Here is a 23,489-nt window from a genome sequence, read left to right on the forward strand (position 1 = left end):
TTACCCGTTGCAACCATGGTAGTCCTCTATACTACCATCCATAGTTGATAGGGCAGATATTTGCGAGATCTGTCGTCGGTGCGAGACCATACGATCAGCATCATTATCCAGACTTCAACTCAATGACACGGAGAACCCGCGATTGGTTTGACTAATAAGTGCACCAGTTCCCGCGAGGGTCCTGGCATGTTGCATGTATTAGCTCTAGATTTTCCACAGTTATCCAAGTAACTAGGTTGATGATCTCGTAAATTATAGCTGTTATACTGAGCCTTATGCGGTTTCACATTAAATCTGTTTGTACTTAGACATGCATGGCTTAACCTTTGAGACGAGCGTATATTACTGGTAGGATCAACCAGAATTCCGACTTTGCGTTCGAATGTTCATTGTCCCATTGCACCCGGAGGAGCAAACACCACGTTCTATATGTTGTCAAGTCCGGTAGCACACGGGAGGCGAGCCCCCGTGCGAACCTCATTGCCCTCGTATCACACACACCCGATGCACCGGACAGGCACTTGAGCGGCATTCGACTCCGCTAAGCGCACGTGCGCCCGATTGTGCATGCGCTGACGGGGCCTTCATACCCCTACCACAGCGACCTTATGCCAAACTTCCATGAATACTTAGGTGAGCTGACAAGGGCCTTCATTTCCCTACCATCAACTAAAGGACACGCTAGGCGCGTCCGATCATTGCAACTGCGGGGCTTTCATACCCCAATCACCACAGTACGCAATTCACCAGAGTTTAATCACAACCCCCCCGGACATGGCACACTATTAACTTGCAACAAAACTTAGTGTGTGCCGGGCACATCGGTTCCACAAAATCATTCCCGATGTACCCCAATTGGGGTTGTGAACGCATCCATGGTCCTCTGACACACCCAACCAAGCGTGGATACTACATACCTCAAACACCCAGTACACTAACAGACAAATCAATATATGGTTGCTTTCCCCCAGACATTTGCCAATCACTTGGCACCCGGACGGGAACTCGCTCCTGATTGCGCCATTGCCACCCATTTGCCAAGAGCGAGTTCTGTATGTAGATTTCATTTGGAAAGACAACCGTGTACTGGATATTCTATCCGACGATTACAGATGACGAGTACGAGACTCGACTACACTCACGGATAATACATTTTGGGTCGAGATTGCTTTCGGGGTTTTCGATTGGTCTTGCGCTTGTAAACGTATAACTTTGACTTGTGGTAACCTCGGTATGTTAGTCGATCACGTGGTTGTGAACTGGGTAAGGGTGGGCAATCTGTTCACTTGCACTCTGGGTAGGAATATGGTGAGCGCTATAGGTTAAAGATCATGGTATGGTTCCATCGTGATGACTTTCGCTAGATAGTAGTATGTTTGGATAGTTATAACGTTTTTGGCCATTTGTTCATAGTGTTCGGTCCATTGAGGAATTCGATTGGTCTTTGCTTCACACACGTGGTCGATCACTTGGATGTGAACTAGGGTGAGATTAAGGTGTTCACTAGTGCTCTTCGGTTTTGGATCAGTAATGAGCACTTGATTGGTTTCGCATAATATGTATCCATAGTGATGACTCTTTCCAGCTTAAGATTTCGTTACCAGTTTCGAATCCTCCCCACGTTCGCTTTTACTTGGTTAGGTTTTAGAGTGTAGATTTGAAAGCAATCTCATGTATGTATCCCATCTGATATAAGCCACTGACAGTTCATGTCACCTCGTTCAACTCTCGCTGGGTCACAGAAGTATGTTACTGCGCCCATTATCCCTACTCGGATAGGTTCGGTTCGTTCGTTTTATACTACGGTGAGTAAACTCAATTTGTGCATCGCATAGCCATGGAAAGCAAGCTTTCGCGGGCCTCTTCGACTGTTTTGATACGAGCTGTGCCCGTGATGCTTGTCATCCCAGGATACTAGACCCCTTTGGACGACCGCATGACCATCAGAAAGTAAATTCCACGTTCGATTTGGGGTGTGAACCCCGAACATAAAGTCTTTGTGTAGAACCACGAGGGCTCTATAGTACCGATTCTCTCGGTACGCTTGGTCCGTGTTCCTTTATGTTCGTACTCTTGTGAATAAGATTCACGTTCGTTTTGGGATATTTGCTACTGTCACCGTTTGAGTACTATGGGGCTTGAACCCCTAACATAAAGTCTTTGTGTAGAACCACGAGGGTTCTATAGTACCGATTCTCTCGGTACGCTTGGTCCGTGTTCCTTTATGTTCGTACTCTTGTGTGTATAATATTCATGTTCGGTTTGGGATATTTGCTACTTTCACCAGGGTCCCGTTCTTCATACAAGTCTGCCTTGCTAATGTGGTAACTTTATAGTGTAGTTCTGACATCCCAATTTTGGGACTTAGCCGATTTTTCGTATATTTCCATATGACCCATAGGGTCCCTTTCTTCATACAAGCTTGCCTAGGGCGATCGGTCAAAACTTGTCTTACTATTCGATTGGTCTTCGCACTTTCACCCTAGGCAGTTCGCCTAGGTCTGTCTTCTTGAGGAGGCCAAAACCCGAAATAAGGAGGTTCGGCCGACCCTGAAACCTCCCCTGTCTGAACTACACTAACCCGATTTTTCAGGGTCCTCAGCGCCATACAACTTTGCCTAGGTCACTTGTACTCTTGACTTAGGCCATCTGACTTGGTCCGTGTTTCTTCCTAGGGTTCACCTAGGTACTTAGCCTTGCTTGATGTGGTAACTTTTTAGTGTAGTTCAGACATCCCAATTTTGGGACTTAGCCGATTTTTCATGTATTTCCATATGACCCATAGGGTCCCTTTCTTCATACAAGCTTGCCTAGGGCGATCGGTCAAAACTTGTCTTACTATTCGATTGGTCTTCGCACTTTCACCCTAGGCAGTTTGCCTAGGTCTGTCTTCTTGAGGAGGCCAAAACCCGAAATAAGGAGGTTCAGCCGACCCAGAAACCTCCCCTGTCTGAACTACACTAACCCGATTTTTCAGGGTCCTCAGCGCCATACAACTTTGCCTAGGTCACTTGTACTCTTGACTTAGGCCATCTGACTTGGTCCGTGTTTCTTCCTAGGGTTCACCTAGGTACTTTGCCTTGCTTGATGTGGTAACTTTTTAGTGTAGTTCAGACATCCCAATTTTGGGACTTAGCCGATTTTTCATGTATTTCCATATGACCCATAGGGTCCCTTTCTTCATACAAGCTTGCCTAGGGCGATCGGTCAAAACTTGTCTTACTATTCGATTGGTCTTCGCACTTTCACCCTAGGCAGTTTGCCTAGGTGTAGCTTCTTGAGGAGGTCAAAACCCAAAATAAGGAGGTTCAGCCGACCCAAAAACCTCCCCTGTCTAAACTACACTAACCAGATTTTTCAGGGTCCTCACCGTCATACAACTTTGCCTAGGTCACTTGTTCTCTTGACTTAGGCCATCTGACTTGGTCCGTGTTTCTTGCTAGGGTTCACCTAGGTACTTTGCCTTGCTTGATGTGGTAACTTTTTAGTGTAGTTCAGACATCCCAATTTTGGGACTTAGCCGATTTTTCATGTATTTCCATATGACCCATAGGGTCCCTTTCTTCATACAAGCTTGCCTAGGGCGATCGGTCAAAACTTGTCTTACTATTCGATTGGTCTTCGCACTTTCACCCTAGGCAGTTTGCCTAGGTGTAGCTTCTTGAGGAGGTCAAAACCCAAAATAAGGAGGTTCAGCCGACCCAGAAACCTCCCCTGTCTGAACTACACTAACCAGATTTTTCAGGGTCCTCAGCGCCATACAACTTTGCCTAGGTCACTTGTTCTATTGACTTAGGCCATCTGACTTGGTCCGTGTTTCTTCCTAGGGTTCACCTAGGTACTTTGCCTTGCTTGGTGTGGTAACTTTTTAGTGTAGTTCTGACATCCCCATTTTGGGACTTAGCCGATTTTTCGTAAAATACCATATGACCCATCAGGGTCCTTTGCTTCATATAAGTTTGCCTTGCTTGGTATGGTAACATTTGAGTGTAGTTCTGACATCATCATTTTGGGACTTAGCCGATTTTTCGTAAAATACCATATGACCCATATGGGTCCTTTGCTTCATATAAGTTTGCCTTGCTTGGTGTGGTAACTTTTTAGTGTAGTTCTGACATCCCCATTTTGGGACTTAGCCGATTTTTCGTAAAATACCATATGACCCATATGGGTCCTTTGCTTCATATAAGTTTGCCTTGCTTGGTGTGGTAACTTTTTAGTGTAGTTCTGACATCCCCATTTTGGGACTTAGCCGATTTTTCGTAAAATACCATATGACCCATCAGGGTCCTTTGCTTCATATAAGTTTGCCTTGCTTGGTATGGTAACATTTGAGTGTAGTTCTGACATCATCATTTTGGGACTTAGCCGATTTTTCGTAAAATACCATATGACCCATATGGGTCCTTTGCTTCATATAAGTTTGCCTTGCTTGGTGTGGTAACTTTTTAGTGTAGTTCTGACATCCCCATTTTGGGACTTAGCCGATTTTTCGTAAAATACCATATGACCCATCAGGGTCCTTGCCTTCATATAAGTTTGCCTTGCTTGGTGTGGTAACATTTGAGTGTAGTTCTGACATCCCCATTTTGGGACTTAGCCGATTTTTCGATCAATACCATATGACCCATCAGGGTCCTTTGCTTCATATAAGTTTGCCTTGCTTGGTGTGGTAACATTTGAGTGTAGTTCTGACATCATCATTTTGGGACTTAGCCGATTTTTCGTAAAATACCATATGACCCATCAGGGTCCTTGCCTTCATATAAGTTTGCCTTGCTTGGTGTGGTAACACATGAGTGTAGTTCTGACATCCCCATTTTGGGACTTAGCCGATTTTTCGTAAAATACCATATGACCCATCAGGGTCCTTTCCTTCATATAAGTTTGCCTTGCTTGATGTGGTAACATTTGAGTGTAGTTCAGACATCCCCATTTTGGGACTTAGCCGATTTTTCGATCCATACCATATGACCCATCAGGGTCCTTGCCTTCATATAAGTTTGCCTTGCTTGGTGTGGTAACATTTTAGTGTAGTTCTGACATCACCATTTTGGGACTTAGCCGATTTTTCGTAAAATACCATATGACCCATCAGGGTCCTTGCCTTCATATAAGTTTGCCTTGCTTGGTGTGGTAACATTTTAGTGTAGTTCTGACATCACCATTTTGGGACTTAGCCGATTTTTCGTAAAATACCATATGACCCATCAGGGTCCTTTGCTTCATATAAGTTTGCCTTGCTTGGTGTGTAAACACATGAGTGTAGTTCTGACATCCCCATTTTGGGACTTAGCGGATTTTTCGACCAATACCATATGACCCATCAGGGTCCTTTGCTTCATATAAGTTTGCCTTGCTTGGTGTGGTAACATTTGAGTGTAGTTCTGACATCCCCATTTTGGGACTTAGCCGATTTTTCGATCCATCCTATATGACCCATCAGGGTCCTTTTTCTTCATATAAGTTTCCCAAGACTTAGTGCTTTTTTCCTTTGGACACCAATATCACCCTTGCGGGTATCTTTGATCTTCTCACTTTGTATTGGCCGAATGTAGGTCTTGCCATGCCAAACATATAATTGTTCTACACCAAGTCTCTATCTCGTACCGCCAGCTCGGTACATTCGATTAACCTGCCCTTAAGGCACCCGGGACTTAGCCATTTTTTCACATTTTTCATGATTTTGAGGCAACTTTTCTCGACTTTGTCACCTTATATCACCAAGATCCTTTCCCTTTAGCGCTTCACTCTGTTCGTATGATATTTAGCGCTGACTATCACCTTTCTGTCGCTGAGCTCAACTTCTTATTCGGTGCCATAGAGCCAGAGATATTTGGTGTATGCTGTTATAAGGGAAGTTTGTCACTTTTTCAAAGGCCCACTTTGGGACGCCCATATCTCACCTTCAGGTATCTTCGATCTTCTTGTCGTCTATGGACGAAACTTAGGCCTTGTCTTGGCCAACTTATAAATGTTCTACGGCCAAGCCGTATCTCTTACCGCCAGCCCGGTATTCATGGACTTAGTTGGATTTTCGCCTCTCGTGGTAACAATTTCTGACTTTGACTCACAATAACACCCGAACGGTCACATGCTAGCGCTTTGCTTGGTAGGAATTATAGTTAGCGCTACCTTTTCTCTTTCCATCGATACCTTGTTCGTTCCATTCCATGCCATACAGCCGAAGTTATGATGTTTCCCGTTTTCCATATCATGTGGAGCTTATGCTCTGGGAAAACCATCTAACACCTGTACCACCCTTTTGGGTACCACCGATCTCGTCACTATGTTCGGGCCAAATATAGGTTATAACATGCCCAACATATAATTGTTCTACACCAAGTCTCTATCTCTTACCGCCTGCTCGGTATTTTACTCGTAAGTCCAAATTTCACAACTTGTACTTTTTGGCCCAATGTACTCGAGTTTCAATTTTGGTAACATTTTTCGACTTTGACACTTAATAACTTCCAAATCATGCTAGCTAGCGCTTTGCTTTCTTCTAGTCGTATCTAGCGCTGGGTGTTACCTTTCCAAAACATATCCTAGCTTAACAATCCATGCCATACAGCCGGAGCTATACGGTGCACAAGTCAAATCCATTTTAGCCATGTTTCATTTTTGCCAATTTTTGACCACTCGTATCACCCTTCCAGAGTGGTCCGATCTTCTCGCTGTCTGTGGACGACTTTTAGGTCTCGTAGAGGCAAACTTATAAGTATTCTACGTCAACCCGCTATCTCTTACCGCCTGCTCGGTATTCTTGGTCTTGTGTGATTTTTGGAAATTTTGGTATTATTTTTCCACTTTGTCGCTTAATAACTCAGTTTTGCTCAACACTTAGCGCTTCGGTTGTTTGGGATTATAGTTAGCGCTCGGTTCGACCTTTCCAAAACTGATCTAAGCTTGTCGATCCGTTCCATACAGCCTGAGTTATTCGCGATACCGTGTTTCAATCCATTTCTCAAGTCTCGTTTTGGTCCAACTTTGAACCAGCCATATCACCCTGATGGGTACCTCCGATCTTCTCGCTCTATATTGGCCAAAGTTAGGTCTTGTGGTAACGTACTTATGATTGTTCTACGCCGTGTTCGTAGCTCTTATCGTTCGCCCGCTATTTTCGATCATAAGGTGAATTTTCGCCTCTAAACCACCATTTTTCACCTTTGCCCTCTAATATGACCGACTTGCTCAACACCTAGCGCTTCGCTTGGTAGGACACATAGCTAGCGCTCGTCAAGACCTTTCCAACGCATATCCAAGCTTTCCGATCCGAGCCATACAGCCTGAGCTATAGGCGATACCGTTTTTCCCATTTTCTTGGTCACACGCACTTTAGGGTACCCCTTTTTGCCTTTGACCCTTAATACCTCCTCCGGGTCACTAGTAGGCGCTCAGCTTGGTAGGAAACATAGCTAGAGCAGGCCTTCACCTTTCCAAAACTGCCGAAAGTGTACCGATCCGACATCTAGAACCAAAGTTATTCATTCATTCCTATCATGCTCTACTTTCATGGTCAACCTCCACCAAGCACACCTAGGTTGGACCAACTTTCACCAACTCATCTCGAACCCCAAATTTGCTTCGACCTACTAGGTTTCCCTAGTAAAGTGGTCAAAACATCCATTACAACACGACTGGTCTTTCTGGTGGTCGACCTAGGCGACTTTGTTCGACGACCACCACCCCATGGAACTAAAAGACGTCCCTTGATACGGACCACCGATACATTTTCCGGCCTGTCTAAACTACACTCATCGAAATTTTTTTGGGTCCCCACCGTCATACAAGTTTGCCTAGGTCAAGTTTTTCTTCCGGATCGGCCGCGGACCTCACTTTTCATAATCTAGGGAGGCCATAGGGCCCCAAAAGGGGTTTTTTAAAATTTTCGACACTTTCGACTTTGGTCGGATTTTTTCCGATTTTGGTCCGACCTAGGGACTTGGTGGTCCAAGGAGCCTCGGGACCAAACTTTTTTCTCAGGGGTCCCTACCTCCATACAACTTTGCCTAGGTCAATTTTTTGTTCCAAATCGACCGCGGATTTCACTTTTCAATATCTGGGGCTCGTGTAGAGTCCGAATATGAGGTTTTCTCATTTTTCGACATTTTCGACTTTTTTCGACTTTTTTCGGGTTTTTCGACCTAGGGGTCCGCCGAACAAATTTTGGGTCAAAAATTTTTATTGAACTAGTCGAAAGTACGCAAAAAGATAAGACTTTTTGCCGAAGACACCATGCCCCGGAACCGACTCCTTCCCCTTCAAAATTGGGGACAAACGTGATTTTTGAAACTTTTCCTTAGGGAGCCCAAGACTTAGAAAATTTTCAAATTCTCGATTTTTCGATTGCGAGCTAGCGCTTTGCGGTCTTCGGCAATGTTGTAGATCTCGACGAGATAAGACTTTTTGGTTAAGGGACATTTTGCCCTCCGACCCCTCCTTCCCCCCGCAAATCGCCCCCCAAAGTGCAATTTTTGCATTTTCACCTCTTTGCACGCACTGTTCGGCCCAAATGGCCACTTTCTATGGGTCTGAGCGCTTTGCGGTCTTCGGCAAACTTTTAGAGCGTACCAAGCCCTAATTATAATTCTTCTACACCACCTTCGTACCTCTTCATCCCTGGCCGCTATTCGCGTACCAAGGTAATTTTTGTTCATTTTGTCAACATTTTTCATCTTTGACTGCTTATATCGGCCTTGCCATGAACCGATAGCGCTTCGCTGTGTTCTAACGTAAGTTAGTACTGCTCAATACCTTTCCAAATCATGTCTTAGATTGTCATTTGCTTGCATACAGCCGGAGCTATGAGCGATACCGTAAAAAGTACCGAAACTTGGAAAAATCCTTTGATCGCCCATATCCCCCCTTTGGGGGCCAGATATCGAAAAAAGTTCTGATTCAAAAAGTTGCGCATTAACGTGTTCTAGTTATGCCTAGAACATTTCACTTCGCTAGCTGGCCTGCAACTTAGCCGTAATTGGGATTTTAGGGTGTTCTTGGAGGGCCCATTTCCTGCGACTTGGTATCTTTTGGGCCCAATGTTTCTCTAATATCTCCACGAGTTTTCCAGATAGCCTTTTCAAACTTTCAGGGTGCCTAGAACACCTCAAGACCTTTCCAACGCTATGCCGTTTGCCTCGCTCGGACATCTACAGCCAAAGTTATTCGAGGTACACGGTACCTTACCCTGTTTTCTCAGTACTTGGTCGAAAATTTCGATCAGCCATATGACCGACTTGGACAACCCTGAGCGGGTTGGCCCCATATAACTAAACTTTCGTCTCGTGGAGGCAAACTTATAAATATTCCACGTCAACTCGCTATCTCGTACCGCCTTGACGGTATACTTGGTCCAAGGGCCATTTCCAGCGACTTGGTCGCAATTTCGCTCTAAGTTTCGCTAATACCTTCGTCCGTGGACATGGTGATTTTTTGTTCGTATTTTTCCTTGATAGTCCCACTCAAGACTATTCCATACCAGAGCCAAGCGTCCCGCTAAGTGCCATACAGCCTGAGCAGTAATTCATGAAAGGTACCTCTACCAGTTTTTGCCATACTTGGGTACAAACTTTGGATCGCCCATATCTCCACTTTGGAGGCCAGCCAGCACCTTGGCCTCATATACTTTTTTGTTGTTCATACCATGCACCAAATATAATTGTTCTACGTCAACTTGCTATCTCTTCTCCAACTTGCCGTTATTCTTGGTCCAAGACCCATTTCATTCGTTTTTGGACCCATTTTGCTATATGTTTTACTAATAGCTTCGGCCATGGACAAGCTGATTTTCTGTTTGTATTTTTGCTTGATAGTCCCACTCAAGACCATTCCAAAACACACCGCGACTTGTCGCTCGGTGGCAAACTGACCGAGTTATAATTCATGAAAGGTACCTCACCTTGGTACACCACGTGGTCGGCCCAAACCATAAACCGACCAAACGACCGACTTGGAGCACCCTGATCGGGTTGCCCCCATATAATGAAAGTTGCGTCTCTACACGCCCAACTTATGAATATTCTACGCCAAGTCGCTATCTCTTACCGGTAAGCCGGTATTCACCTTCCAAGGGGGATTTTGGTCAAGTGCCATTTCCTGCGACTTGGTCCCCGAATACGACCATCATCACCTAATATCTCCGTGGTCTTTCAACTCAGCCTCATGAAACTTTCAGGGTAGATAGGTCTCCCCGAGACCTTTCCAACGGTGAGCCGTTTGCCTCGCTCGGCCATATACAGCCGAAGTTATTAATGGTACTTGGTACCTTACCCTGTTTTTTCCATACTTGTTCGTACTTGGGTACAAACTTTGGATCGCCCATATCTCCACTTTGGAGGCCAGCTAGCACCTTGGCCCCAAATACTTTTTTGTTGGTCATACTATGCCCAAAATATAATTGTTCTACGCCAACTTGCTATCTCTTCTCCAACTTGCCGTTATTCTTGGTCCAATTCCCATTTCATTCGTTTTTGGACCCATTTTGCTATATGTTTCACTAATAGCTTCGGCCATGGACAAGCTGATTTTCGATTGGTATTTTTCCTTGATAGTCCCACTCAAGACCATTCCAAAACACACCGCAGCTTGTCGCTCGGTGGCAAACTGACCAAGTTATAATTCATGAAAGGTACCTCAACTTGGCACACCACGTGGTCGGCCCAAACCATAAACCAACCAAACGACCGACTTGGAGCACCCTGACCGGGTTGGCCCCATATAATAAAAGTTGCGTCTCTACACGCCCAACTTATGAATATTCTACGCCAAGTCGCTATCTCTTACCGGTAAGCCGGTATTCACCTTCCAAGGGTGATTTTGGTCAAGTGCCATTTCCTGCGACTTGGTCCCCGAATTGGACCATCATCACCTAATATCTCCGTGGTCTTTCAACTCAGCCTCATGAAACTTTCAGGGTAGATAGGTCTCCCCAAGACCTTTCCAACGGTATGCCGTTTGTCTTGCTCGGCCATCTACAGCCGAAGTTATTAATGGTACTTGGTACCTTACCCTGTTTTTTCCATACTTGTTCGTACTTGGGTACAAACTTTGGATCGCCCATATCTCCACTTTGGAGGCCAGCCAGCACCTTGGCCCCATATACTTTTTTGTTGTTCATACCATGCACCAAATATAATTGTTCTACGTCAACTTGCTATCTCTTCTCCAACTTGCCGTTATTCTTGGTCCAAGACCCATTTCATTCGTTTTTGGACCCATTTTGCTATATGTTTCACTAATAGTTTCGGCCATGGACAAGCTGATTTTCTACTTGTATTTTTCCATGATAGTCCCACTCAAGACCATTCCAAAACACACCGCAGCTTGTCGCTCGGTGGCAAACTGACCAAGTTATAATTCATGAAAGGTACCTCAACTTGGCACACCACGTGGTCGGCCCAAACCATAAACCAACCAAACGACCGACTTGGAGCACCCTGACCGGGTTGGCCCCATATAATAAAAGTTGCGTCTCTACACGCCCAACTTATGAGTATTCTACGCCAAGTCGCTATCTCTTACCGGTAAGCCGGTATTCACCTTCCAAGGGTGATTTTGGTCAAGCGCCATTTCCTGCGACTTGGTCCCCGAATTGGACCATCATCACCTAATATCTCCGTGGTCTTTCAACTCAGCCTCATGAAACTTTCAGGGTAGATAGGTCTCCCCAAGACCTTTCCAACGGTGAGCCGTTTGCCTCGCTCGGCCATATACAGCCGAAGTTATTAATGGTACTTGGTACCTTACCCTGTTTTTTCCATACTTGTTCGTACTTGGGTACAAACTTTGGATCGCCCATATCTCCACTTTGGAGGCCAGCCAGCACCTTGGCCCCATATACTTTTTTGTTGTTCATACCATGCACCAAATATAATTGTTCTACGTCAACTTGCTATCTCTTCTCCAACTTGCCGTTATTCTTGGTCCAAGACCCATTTCATTCGTTTTTGGACCCATTTTGCTATATGTTTCACTAATAGTTTCGGCCATGGACAAGCTGATTTTCTACTTGTATTTTTCCATGATAGTCCCACTCAAGACCATTCCAAAACACACCGCAGCTTGTCGCTCGGTGGCAAACTGACCAAGTTATAATTCATGAAAGGTACCTCAACTTGGCACACCACGTGGTCGGCCCAAACCATAAACCAACCAAACGACCGACTTGGAGCACCCTGACCGGGTTGGCCCCATATAATAAAAGTTGCGTCTCTACACGCCCAACTTATGAGTATTCTACGCCAAGTCGCTATCTCTTACCGGTAAGCCGGTATTCACCTTCCAAGGGTGATTTTGGTCAAGCGCCATTTCCTGCGACTTGGTCCCCGAATTGGACCATCATCACCTAATATCTCCGTGGTCTTTCAACTCAGCCTCATGAAACTTTCAGGGTAGATAGGTCTCCCCAAGACCTTTCCAACGGTGAGCCGTTTGCCTCGCTCGGCCATCTACAGCCGAAGTTATTAATGGTACTTGGTACCTTACCCTGTTTTTTCCATACTTGTTCGTACTTGGGTACAAACTTTGGATCGCCCATATCTCCACTTTGGAGGCCAGCCAGCACCTTGGCCCCATATACTTTTTTGTTGGTGATACCATGCACCAAATATAATTGTTCTACGCAAGCTTGCTATCTCTTCTCCAACTTGCGGTTATTTTTGACTCAAGTCCCATTTCCATAGTTTTTGGTACCAATTTGCTCTATGTTTCGCTAATAGCTTCGCCCAAGGACTTTGTGATTTTTTGTTCGCATTTTTCCTAAATAGTCCCACTCAAGACTATTCCAAATCACACCTTAGCTTGTCGCTCAGTGCCATACAGCCAGAGTTTTAATTCATGAAAGGTACATCACCTTGGTACACCACGTGGTCGGTCCAAACCATCAACCAACCATATGACCGACTTCGAGTCGAGCTAGCGGCTAGGCTCAATATAATGAAATGCGTGTCTTGATGCAGACTACTGACGGTCTGAACAATGTAGCTCGCTAGCTCGTCTCTAAACTTGTGTTTTGGTCGAATATTGGGTGTTCATGTACCACTTCGGGTAACATGGACTTTGGTGCAACTTTACCACTTGTGCACTTAATAACTTCCCGGTCATTCAAGTCTTTGCCTTCATACTTTCAGGGTAGTTAGGTCTCGTCGAGACCTTTCCATACATATGCCAAACTCATCGATCGGACATCTATAGCCCGAGTTATTCGCGGTACACCGTACCTTACCCTGTTTTTTCCTCAATTGGGTACAAACCTTGGAACACCCATATCGCCCCTTTAGAGACTAGCTGGCACGTTGGCCTCATATAATGATAAGTGCACCTCAACTAGGGCTACTGACGGTCAGAACATTTCAACTTGCTAGCTCGGGCCCACACTTGTGTTTTTCTCGAATATATGGTTCAAGTGTGCCACTTTGGGCACTTTTGGACATTTTGTCCCCACACAACTTTCTTGCCTTGGTAGATAGGGTCTTGTGATCTTGGGCAAAAAGATGCACCAAGATAAAGTCTAACTTTCGTTCTTGTACCGCAAAGCGCTATCTCAAACACCCGAGGAGATAGAAAGTGATTATGTTCGGTATATCGGTCTTCCATGGCCTACTATGGTAAACCCCTGCAGGTATGCAACCGAAGGTGCTTGGTACATGTATTTGGTGCAATATCGGTGCAAAGTAGGTGTTTCCTTGATCGGGCTATAACTTTCTTGGTTGATGTTGGATTGCTTTGCGGTCTTCGGGGAATAGTTAGGGAACATGTTGGCCAACATTTCCTTATTCCTCAGCCTGGCCGTACCTCTTACCGTCTAGGCGGTATACATGCTCTAAGTTGGAACTTGTGTTCCTTTGGGTAACTTCTCTGACTTTGACGCTTAATAACTTTCGTTCATATGCAGTCTAAGCTCTGCAACTCTCAGGAAAGCTAGTACTACTCATTTCCTTTCCATATCAGTCTTTGGCTTGTCGATCCGATGTCTACAGCCTTACTTATTCACGTTCCCTGTGAAGGTAGGTTTTTGCCCATTTTCCAGTTCATGTGGTAACATTCCCGGACTTTGCCGGCTTTCTCTTCATGTGGTAACTTGCTTGCTTGTGTGGTAACTTGGAAGTGTATGTCTGACAGACCCAATCTCGGACTTAGCCGATTTTTCTCTTCATATCATATGGATCCATCACTAGGCCATCTTGCTTGCTTGTCTGGTAACTTGGAAGTGTATTTCTGACAGACCCAATCTGGGACTTAGCCGATTTTTCTCTTCATATCAAATGGATCCATCACTAGGCCATCTTGCTTGCTTGTGTGGTAACTTGGAAGTGTATTTCTGACAGACCCAATCTGGGACTTAGCCGATTTTTCTCTTCATATTATATGGATCCATCACTAGGCCATCTTGCTTGCTTGTGTGGTAACTTGAAAGTGTATGTCTGACAGAGCCAATCTGGGACTTAGCCGATTTTTCTCTTCATATTATATGGATCCATCACTAGGCCATCTTGCTTGCTTATGTGGTAACTTGGAAGTGTATTTCTGACAGACCCAATCTGGGACTTAGCCGATTTTTCTCTTCATATCATATGGATCCATCACTAGGCCAACTTGCTTGCTTGTGTGGTAACTTGAAAGTGTATGTCTGACAGAGCCAATCTGGGACTTAGCCGATTTTTCTCTTCATATTATATTTATCCATCACTAGGCCATCTTGCTTGCTTATGTGGTAACTTGGAAGTGTATTTCTGACAGATCCAATCTGGGACTTAGCCGATTTTTCTCTTCATATCATATGGATCCATCACTAGGCCAACTTGCTTGCTTGTGTGGTAACTTCGAAGTGTATGTCTGACAGACCCAATCTGGGACTTAGCCGATTTTTCTCTTCATATTATATGGATCTAGGACTTAGCCGATTTTTCTCTTCATATCATATGGATCTATCACTAGGCCATCTTGCTTGCTTGTGTGGTAACTTGGAAGTGTATTTCTGACAGACCCAATCTGGGACTTAGCCGATTTTTCTCTTCATATCATATGGATCCATCACTAGGCCATCTTGCTTGCTTGTGTGGTAACTTGATAGTGTATTTCCGACAGACCCAATCTCGGACTTAGCCGATTTTTCTATTCATATTATATGGATCCCTCACTAGGCCATCTTGCTTGCTTGTGTGGTAACTTGGAAGTGTATTTCTGACAGACCCAATCTGGGACTTAGCCGATTTTTCTCCTCATATCATATGGATCCATCACTAGGCCATCTTGCTTGCTTGTGTGGTAACTTGGAAGTGTATTTCTGACAGACCCAATCTCGGACTTAGCCGATTTTTCTCTTCATATTATATGGATCCTGGACTTAGCCGATTATTAGGTTATTATATATGGATCCTGGACTTAGCCGATATTTCTCTTCATATAATATGGATCCGGGACTTAGCCGATTATTCTGTTCATATAATATGGATCCGGGACTTAGCCAATTTTTCTCTTCATGTGGTAACGTATGCCAATCGCTCACAAGTCATGGGATAAGGGTACGTGTGTTCTTCCATCTTCTAAGTCCCGCACGGGGACATCGTGATCGCCCCAAGTCCGGAATAGCGCCAAGTCAAGCCCCACGGTGGCCGTGCAGGACCTGTTAGCGGGGGCCCCACTGACAGCACTAATCCGGACTTAGAAATTATATCTTTCTAATCGAACACCACACACGCAACACCACCATACCACCATCTCCTTGCAAGTACCTAAGTACCCGCAACCCCATGGTGAAGGCAATGTCACTCCATCACCAACCTCTTTGCATTGCAAGCACTTGCGTACCTACAACACTCCGAAGAAGGCAACGGCGCGCGATGCTCGACTCCACACACCTCACCACACCACACCACCGATGGCCAGCCAGCCAGCCAGCCCAACTAAGGGCTAACCCACCAACCAACCACCAATGGCCTAGGCCAGCCGGATCCCACCTTCAAGTCCAAGCACAGCCAAGTGCAAGTACCGCCAAGTGTTCACCAACCGCCCAAAACACCACACCACCGATGGCCAGCCAGCCAGCCAGCCCAGCTAAGGGCTAACCAACCAACCAACCACCAATGGCCTAGGCCAGCCGGATCCCACCTTCAAGTCCAAGCACAGCCAAGTGCAAGTACCGCCAAGTGTTCACCAACCAACCATCACACCAGGTCAGCCGGCCGGTACCCACCTTCAAGTGCCATTACCCTCGGGTGCAAGCTCAATCAAGTGTTAACCAACCAACCCGGCCAAGGCAGCCAACAGGCCGGCACCCTACAGCACCGACCCGCCATCACCACCTCAACCGTTATTTATGAAAAATCGACTAAGTCCGAGATGCCGTTAAGTAGGGATGCTGTATTGAGATGGGAGATGTAGGAGATCAAGATTCATCTCCATGCAGCATCCCATTCATCTCCCAGCATCCTAACATATGAATTTCTTAGAATTTATGAAAAATCGACTAAGTCCGAGATGGCTTTAAGTAGGGATGCTGTATTAAGATGGGAGATGAAGAAGATCAAGATTCATCTCCATGCAGCATCCCATTCATCTCGCAGCATCCTAACATATGTTTTTCTTAGAATTTATGAAAAATCGACTAAGTCCGAGATGCATTTAAGTAGGGATGCTGTATTAAGATGGGAGATGAAGTAGATCAAGATTCATCTCCATGCAGCATCCCATTCATCTCGCAGCATCCTAACATATGAATTTCTATGAATTTATGAAAAATCGACTAAGTCCGAGATGGCTTTAAGTAGGGATGCTGTATTGAGATGAGAGATGTAGGAGATCAAGATTCATCTCCATGCAGCATCCCATTCATCTCGCAGCATCCTAACATATGAATTTCTATGAATTTTTGAAAAATCGACTAAGTCCGAGATGCCTTTAAGTAGGGATGCTGTATTGAGATGGGAGATGTAGGAGATCAAGATTCATCTCCATGCAGCATCCCATTCAACTCCCAGCATCCTAACATATGAATTTCTATGAATTTTTGAAAAATCGACTAAGTCCGAGATGCCTTTAAGTAGGGATGCTGTATTGAGATGGGAGATGTAGGAGATCAAGATTCATCTCCATGCAGCATCCCATTCATCTCCCAGCATCCTAACATATGAATTTCTTAGAATTTATGAAAAATCGACTAAGTCCGAGATGGCTTTAAGTAGGGATGCTGTATTAAGATGGGAGATGTAGGAGATCAAGATACATCTCCATGCAGCATCCCATTCATCTCGCAGCATCCTAACATATGAATTTCTATGAATTTATGAAAAATCGACTAAGTCCGAGATGGCTTTAAGTAGGGATGCTGTATTGAGATGAGAGATGTAGGAGATCAAGATTCATCTCCATGCAGCATCCCATTCATCTCGCAGCATCCTCACATATGAATTTCTATGAATTTATGAAAAATCGACTAAGTCCGAGATGCCTTTAAGTAGGGATGCTGTATTGAGATGGGAGATGTAGGAGATCAAGATTCATCTCCATGCAGCATCCCATTCATCTCGCAGCATCCTAACATATGTTTTTCTAAGAATTTATGAAAAATCGACTAAGTCCGAGATGGCTTTAAGTAGGGATGCTGTATTAAGATGGGAGATGGAGAAGATCAAGATTCATCTTCATGCAGCATCTCATTCATCTCGCAGCATCCTAACATATGTTTTGCTTAGAATTTATGAAAAATCGACTAAGTCCGAGATGCCTTTAAGAAAGGATGCTGTATTGAGATGACAGATGAAGAAGATCAAGATTCATCTCAATGCAGCATGCCATTCAACTCGAAGCATCCTAACATATGTTTTTCTTAGAATTTATGAAAAATCGACTAAGTCCGAGATGCCTTTAAGAAAGGATGCTGTATTGAGATGAGAGATGAAGAAGATCAAGATTCATCTCAATGCAGCATCCCATTCATCTCGCAGCATCCTAACATATGTTTTTCTTAGAATTTATGAAAAATCGACTAAGTCCGAGATGCCTTTGAGAAAGGATGCTGTATTGAGATGAGAGATGAAGAAGATCACGATTCATCTCCATGCAGCATCCCATTTACCTCGCAGCATCCTAACATATGTTTTTCTTAGAATTTATGAAAAATCGACAAAGTCCGCGATGCCTTTGAGAAAGGATGCTGCATTGAGATGAGAGATGAAGAAGATCAAGATTCATCTCAATGCAGCATCCCATTCATCTCGCAGCATCCTAACATATGTTTTTCTTAGAATTTATGAAAAATCGACTAAGTCCGAGATGCCTTTACGAAAGGATGCTGTATTGTGATGACAGATGAAGAAGATAGAGATTCATCTCAATGCAGCATGCCATTCAACTCGCAGCATCCTAACATATGTTTTTCTTAGAATTTATGAAAAATCGACTAAGTCCGAGATGCCTTTAAGAAAGGATGCTGTATTGAGATGAGAGATGAAGAAGATCAAGATTCATCTCAATGCAGCATACCATTCATCTCGCAGCATCCTAACATATGTTTTTCTTAGAATTTATGAAAAATCGACTAAGTCCGAGATGGCTTTAAGTAGGGATGCTGTATTGAGATGGGAGATGTAGGAGATCAAGATTCATCTCCATGCAGCATCTTATTCATCTCGCAGCATCCTAACATATGTTTTTTTTAGAATTTATGGAAAATAGACTAAGTCCGAGATGCCTTAAAGTAGGGATGCTGTATTAAGATGGGAGATGAAGAAGATCAAGATTCATCTCCATGCAGTATCCCATTCATCTCCCAGCATCCTTACATATATTTTTCTTAGAATTTATGAAAAATCGACTATGTACGAGATGCCTTTAAGTAGGGATGCTGTATTTAGATTGGAGATGAAGAAGATCAAGATTCATCTCCATGCAGCATCCCATTCATCTCGCAGCATGGTTACATATGTTTTTCTTAGAATTTATGAAAAATCGACTAAGTCCGAGATGCCTTTGAGTAGGGATGCTGTATTGAGATGGGAGATGTAGGAGATCATGATTCATCTCCATGCAGCATCCCATTCATCTCGCAGCATCCTAACATATGAATTTCTTAGAATTTATGAAAAATCGACTAAGTCCGAGATGGCTTTAAGTAGGGATGCTGTATTGAGATGGGAGATGTAGGAGATCAAGGTTCATCTCCATGCAGCATCCCATTCATCTCGCAGCATCCTAACATATGAATTTCTTAGACTTTATGAAAAATCGACTTAGTCCGAGATGCCTTTAAGTAGGGATGCTGTATTGAGACGGGAGGTGAAGAAGATCAAGATTCATCTCAATGCAGCATCCCATTCATCTCGCAGCATCCAAACATATGTTTTTCTTAGAATTTATGAAAAATCGACTAAGTCCGAGATGCCTTTAAGAAAGGATGCTGTATTGAGATGAGAGATGAAGAAGATCAAGATTCATCTCAATGCAGCATCCCATTCATCTCGCAGCATCCTAACATATGTTTTTCTTAGAATTTATGAAAAATCGACTAAGTCCGAGATGCCTTTAAGTAGGGATGCTGTATCGAGATGGGAGGTGACGAAGATCAAGATTCATCTCCATGCAGCATCCCATTCATCTCCCAGCATCCTAACATATGAATTTCTTAGAATTTATGAAAAATCGACTAAGTCCGAGATGCCTTTAAGTAGGGATGCTGTATCGAGATCTGAGGTGACGAAGATCAAGATTCATCTCCATGCAGCATCCCATTCATCTCCCAGCATCCTAACATATGAATTTCTTAGAATTTATGAAAAATCGACTAAGTCCCAGATGCCTTTAAGTAGGGATGCTGTATTAGGATGGGAGATGAAGAAGATCAAGATTCATCTCCATGCAGCATCCCATTCATCTCGCAGCATCCTAACATATGAATTTCTATGAATTTTTGAAAAATCGACTAAGTCCGAGATGCCTTTAAGTAGGGATGCTGTATTGAGATGGGAGATGTAGGAGATCAAGATTCATCTCCATGCAGCATCCCATTCATCTCGCAGCATCCTAACATATGAATTTCTATGAATTTATGAAAAATCGACTAAGTCCGAGATGCCTTTAAGTAGGGATGCTGTATTGAGACGGGAGATGTAGGAGATCAATATTCATCTGCATGCAGCATCCCATTCATCTCGCAGCATCCTAACATATGAATTTCTATGAATTTATGAAAAATCGACTAAGTCCGAGATGCCGTTAAGTAGGGATGCTGTATTGAGATGGGAGATGTAGGAGATCAAGATTCATCTCCATGCAGCATCCCATTCATCTCCCAGCATCCTAACATATGAATTTCTTAGAATTTATGAAAAATCGACTAAGTCCGAGATGGCTTTAAGTAGGGATGCTGTATTAAGATGGGAGATGAAGAAGATCAAGATTCATCTCCATGCAGCATCCCATTCATCTCGCAGCATCCTAACATATGTTTTTCTTAGAATTTATGAAAAATCGACTAAGTCCGAGATGCATTTAAGTAGGGATGCTGTATTAAGATGGGAGATGAAGTAGATCAAGATTCATCTCCATGCAGCATCCCATTCATCTCGCAGCATCCTAACATATGAATTTCTATGAATTTATGAAAAATCGACTAAGTCCGAGATGGCTTTAAGTAGGGATGCTGTATTGAGATGAGAGATGTAGGAGATCAAGATTCATCTCCATGCAGCATCCCATTCATCTCGCAGCATCCTAACATATGAATTTCTATGAATTTTTGAAAAATCGACTAAGTCCGAGATGCCTTTAAGTAGGGATGCTGTATTGAGATGGGAGATGTAGGAGATCAAGATTCATCTCCATGCAGCATCCCATTCATCTCCCAGCATCCTAACATATGAATTTCTATGAATTTTTGAAAAATCGACTAAGTCCGAGATGCCTTTAAGTAGGGATGCTGTATTGAGATGGGAGATGTAGGAGATCAAGATTCATCTCCATGCAGCATCCCATTCATCTCCCAGCATCCTAACATATGAATTTCTTAGAATTTATGAAAAATCGACTAAGTCCGAGATGGCTTTAAGTAGGGATGCTGTATTAAGATGGGAGATGTAGGAGATCAAGATTCATCTCCATGCAGCATCCCATTCATCTCGCAGCATCCTAACATATGAATTTCTATGAATTTATGAAAAATCGACTAAGTCCGAGATGGCTTTAAGTAGGGATGCTGTATTGAGATGAGAGATGTAGGAGATCAAGATTCATCTCCATGCAGCATCCCATTCATCTCGCAGCATCCTCACATATGAATTTCTATGAATTTATGAAAAATCGACTAAGTCCGAGATGCCTTTAAGTAGGGATGCTGTATTGAGATGGGAGATGTAGGAGATCAAGATTCATCTCCATGCAGCATCCCATTCATCTCGCAGCATCCTAACATATGTTTTTCTAAGAATTTATGAAAAATCGACTAAGTCCGAGATGGCTTTAAGTAGGGATGCTGTATTAAGATGGGAGATGGAGAAGATCAAGATTCATCTTCATGCAGCATCTCATTCATCTCGCAGCATCCTAACATATGTTTTGCTTAGAATTTATGAAAAATCGACTAAGTCCGAGATGCCTTTAAGAAAGGATGCTGTATTGAGATGACAGATGAAGAAGATCAAGATTCATCTCAATGCAGCATGCCATTCAACTCGAAGCATCCTAACATATGTTTTTCTTAGAATTTATGAAAAATCGACTAAGTCCGAGATGCCTTTAAGAAAGGATGCTGTATTGAGATGAGAGATGAAGAAGATCAAGATTCATCTCAATGCAGCATCCCATTCATCTCGCAGCATCCTAACATATGTTTTTCTTAGAATTTATGAAAAATCGACTAAGTCCGAGATGCCTTTGAGAAAGGATGCTGTATTGAGATGAGAGATGAAGAAGATCACGATTCATCTCCATGCAGCATCCCATTTACCTCGCAGCATCCTAACATATGTTTTTCTTAGAATTTATGAAAAATCGACAAAGTCCGCGATGCCTTTGAGAAAGGATGCTGCATTGAGATGAGAGATGAAGAAGATCAAGATTCATCTCAATGCAGCATCCCATTCATCTCGCAGCATCCTAACATATGTTTTTCTTAGAATTTATGAAAAATCGACTAAGTCCGAGATGCCTTTACGAAAGGATGCTGTATTGTGATGACAGATGAAGAAGATAGAGATTCATCTCAATGCAGCATGCCATTCAACTCGCAGCATCCTAACATATGTTTTTCTTAGAATTTATGAAAAATCGACTAAGTCCGAGATGCCTTTAAGAAAGGATGCTGTATTGAGATGAGAGATGAAGAAGATCAAGATTCATCTCAATGCAGCATCCCATTCATCTCGCAGCATCCTAACATATGTTTTTCTTAGAATTTATGAAAAATCGACTAAGTCCGAGATGGCTTTAAGTAGGGATGCTGTATTGAGATGGGAGATGTAGGAGATCAAGATTCATCTCCATGCAGCATCCCATTCATCTCCCAGCATCCTTACATATGAATTTCTTAGAATTTCTGAAAAATCGACTAAGTCCGAGATGGCTTTAAGTAGGGATGCTGTATTGAGATGGGAGTTGTAGGAGATCAAGATTCATCTCCATGCAGCATCCCATTCATCTCCCAGCATCCTTACATATGAATTTCTTAGAATTTATGAAAAATCGACTAAGTCCGAGATGCCTTTAAGTAGGGATGCTGTATTGAGATGGGAGATGGAGTAGATCAAGATTCATCTCCATGCAGCATCCCATTCATCTCGCAGCATCCTAACATATGAATTTCTATGAATTTATGAAAAATCGACTTAGTCCGAGATGGCTTTAAGTAGGGATGCTGTATTAAGATGGGAGATGAAGAAGATCAAGATTCATCTCCATGCAGCATCCCATTCATCTCGCAGCATCCTAACATATGTTGTTCTTAGAATTTATGAAAATTCGACTAAGTCCGAGATGCCTTTAAGTAGGGATGCTGTATTAAGATGGGAGATGTAGGAGATCAAGATTCATCCCCATGCAGCATCATATTCATCTCGCAGCATCCTAACATATGTTTTCTTAGAATTTCTGAAAAATCGACTAAGTCCGAGATGGCTTTAAGTAGGGATGCTGTATTAAGATGGGAGATGTAGGAGATCAAGATTCATCTCCATGCAGCATCCCATTCATCTCCCAGCATCCTAACATATGAATTTCTATGAATTTATGAAAAATCGACTAAGTCCGAGATGCCTTTAAGTAGTAATGCTGTATTGAGATGAGAGATGTAGGAGATCAAGATTCATCTCCATGCAGCATCCCATTCATCTCGCAGCATCCTAACATATGTTTTTCTTAGAATTTATGAAAAATCGACTAAGTCCGAGATGCTTTTAAGTAGGGATGCTGTATTAAGATGGGAGATGAGGAAGATCAAGATTCATCTCCATGCAGCATCCCATTCATCTCGCATCATCCTAACATATGTTTTTCTTAGA

The sequence above is a fragment of the Anopheles ziemanni genome (assembly GCF_943734765.1).
Source record: "Anopheles ziemanni chromosome X unlocalized genomic scaffold, idAnoZiCoDA_A2_x.2 X_unloc_72, whole genome shotgun sequence".
In the NCBI taxonomy this organism is placed as follows: Eukaryota; Metazoa; Arthropoda; class Insecta; order Diptera; family Culicidae; genus Anopheles; species Anopheles ziemanni.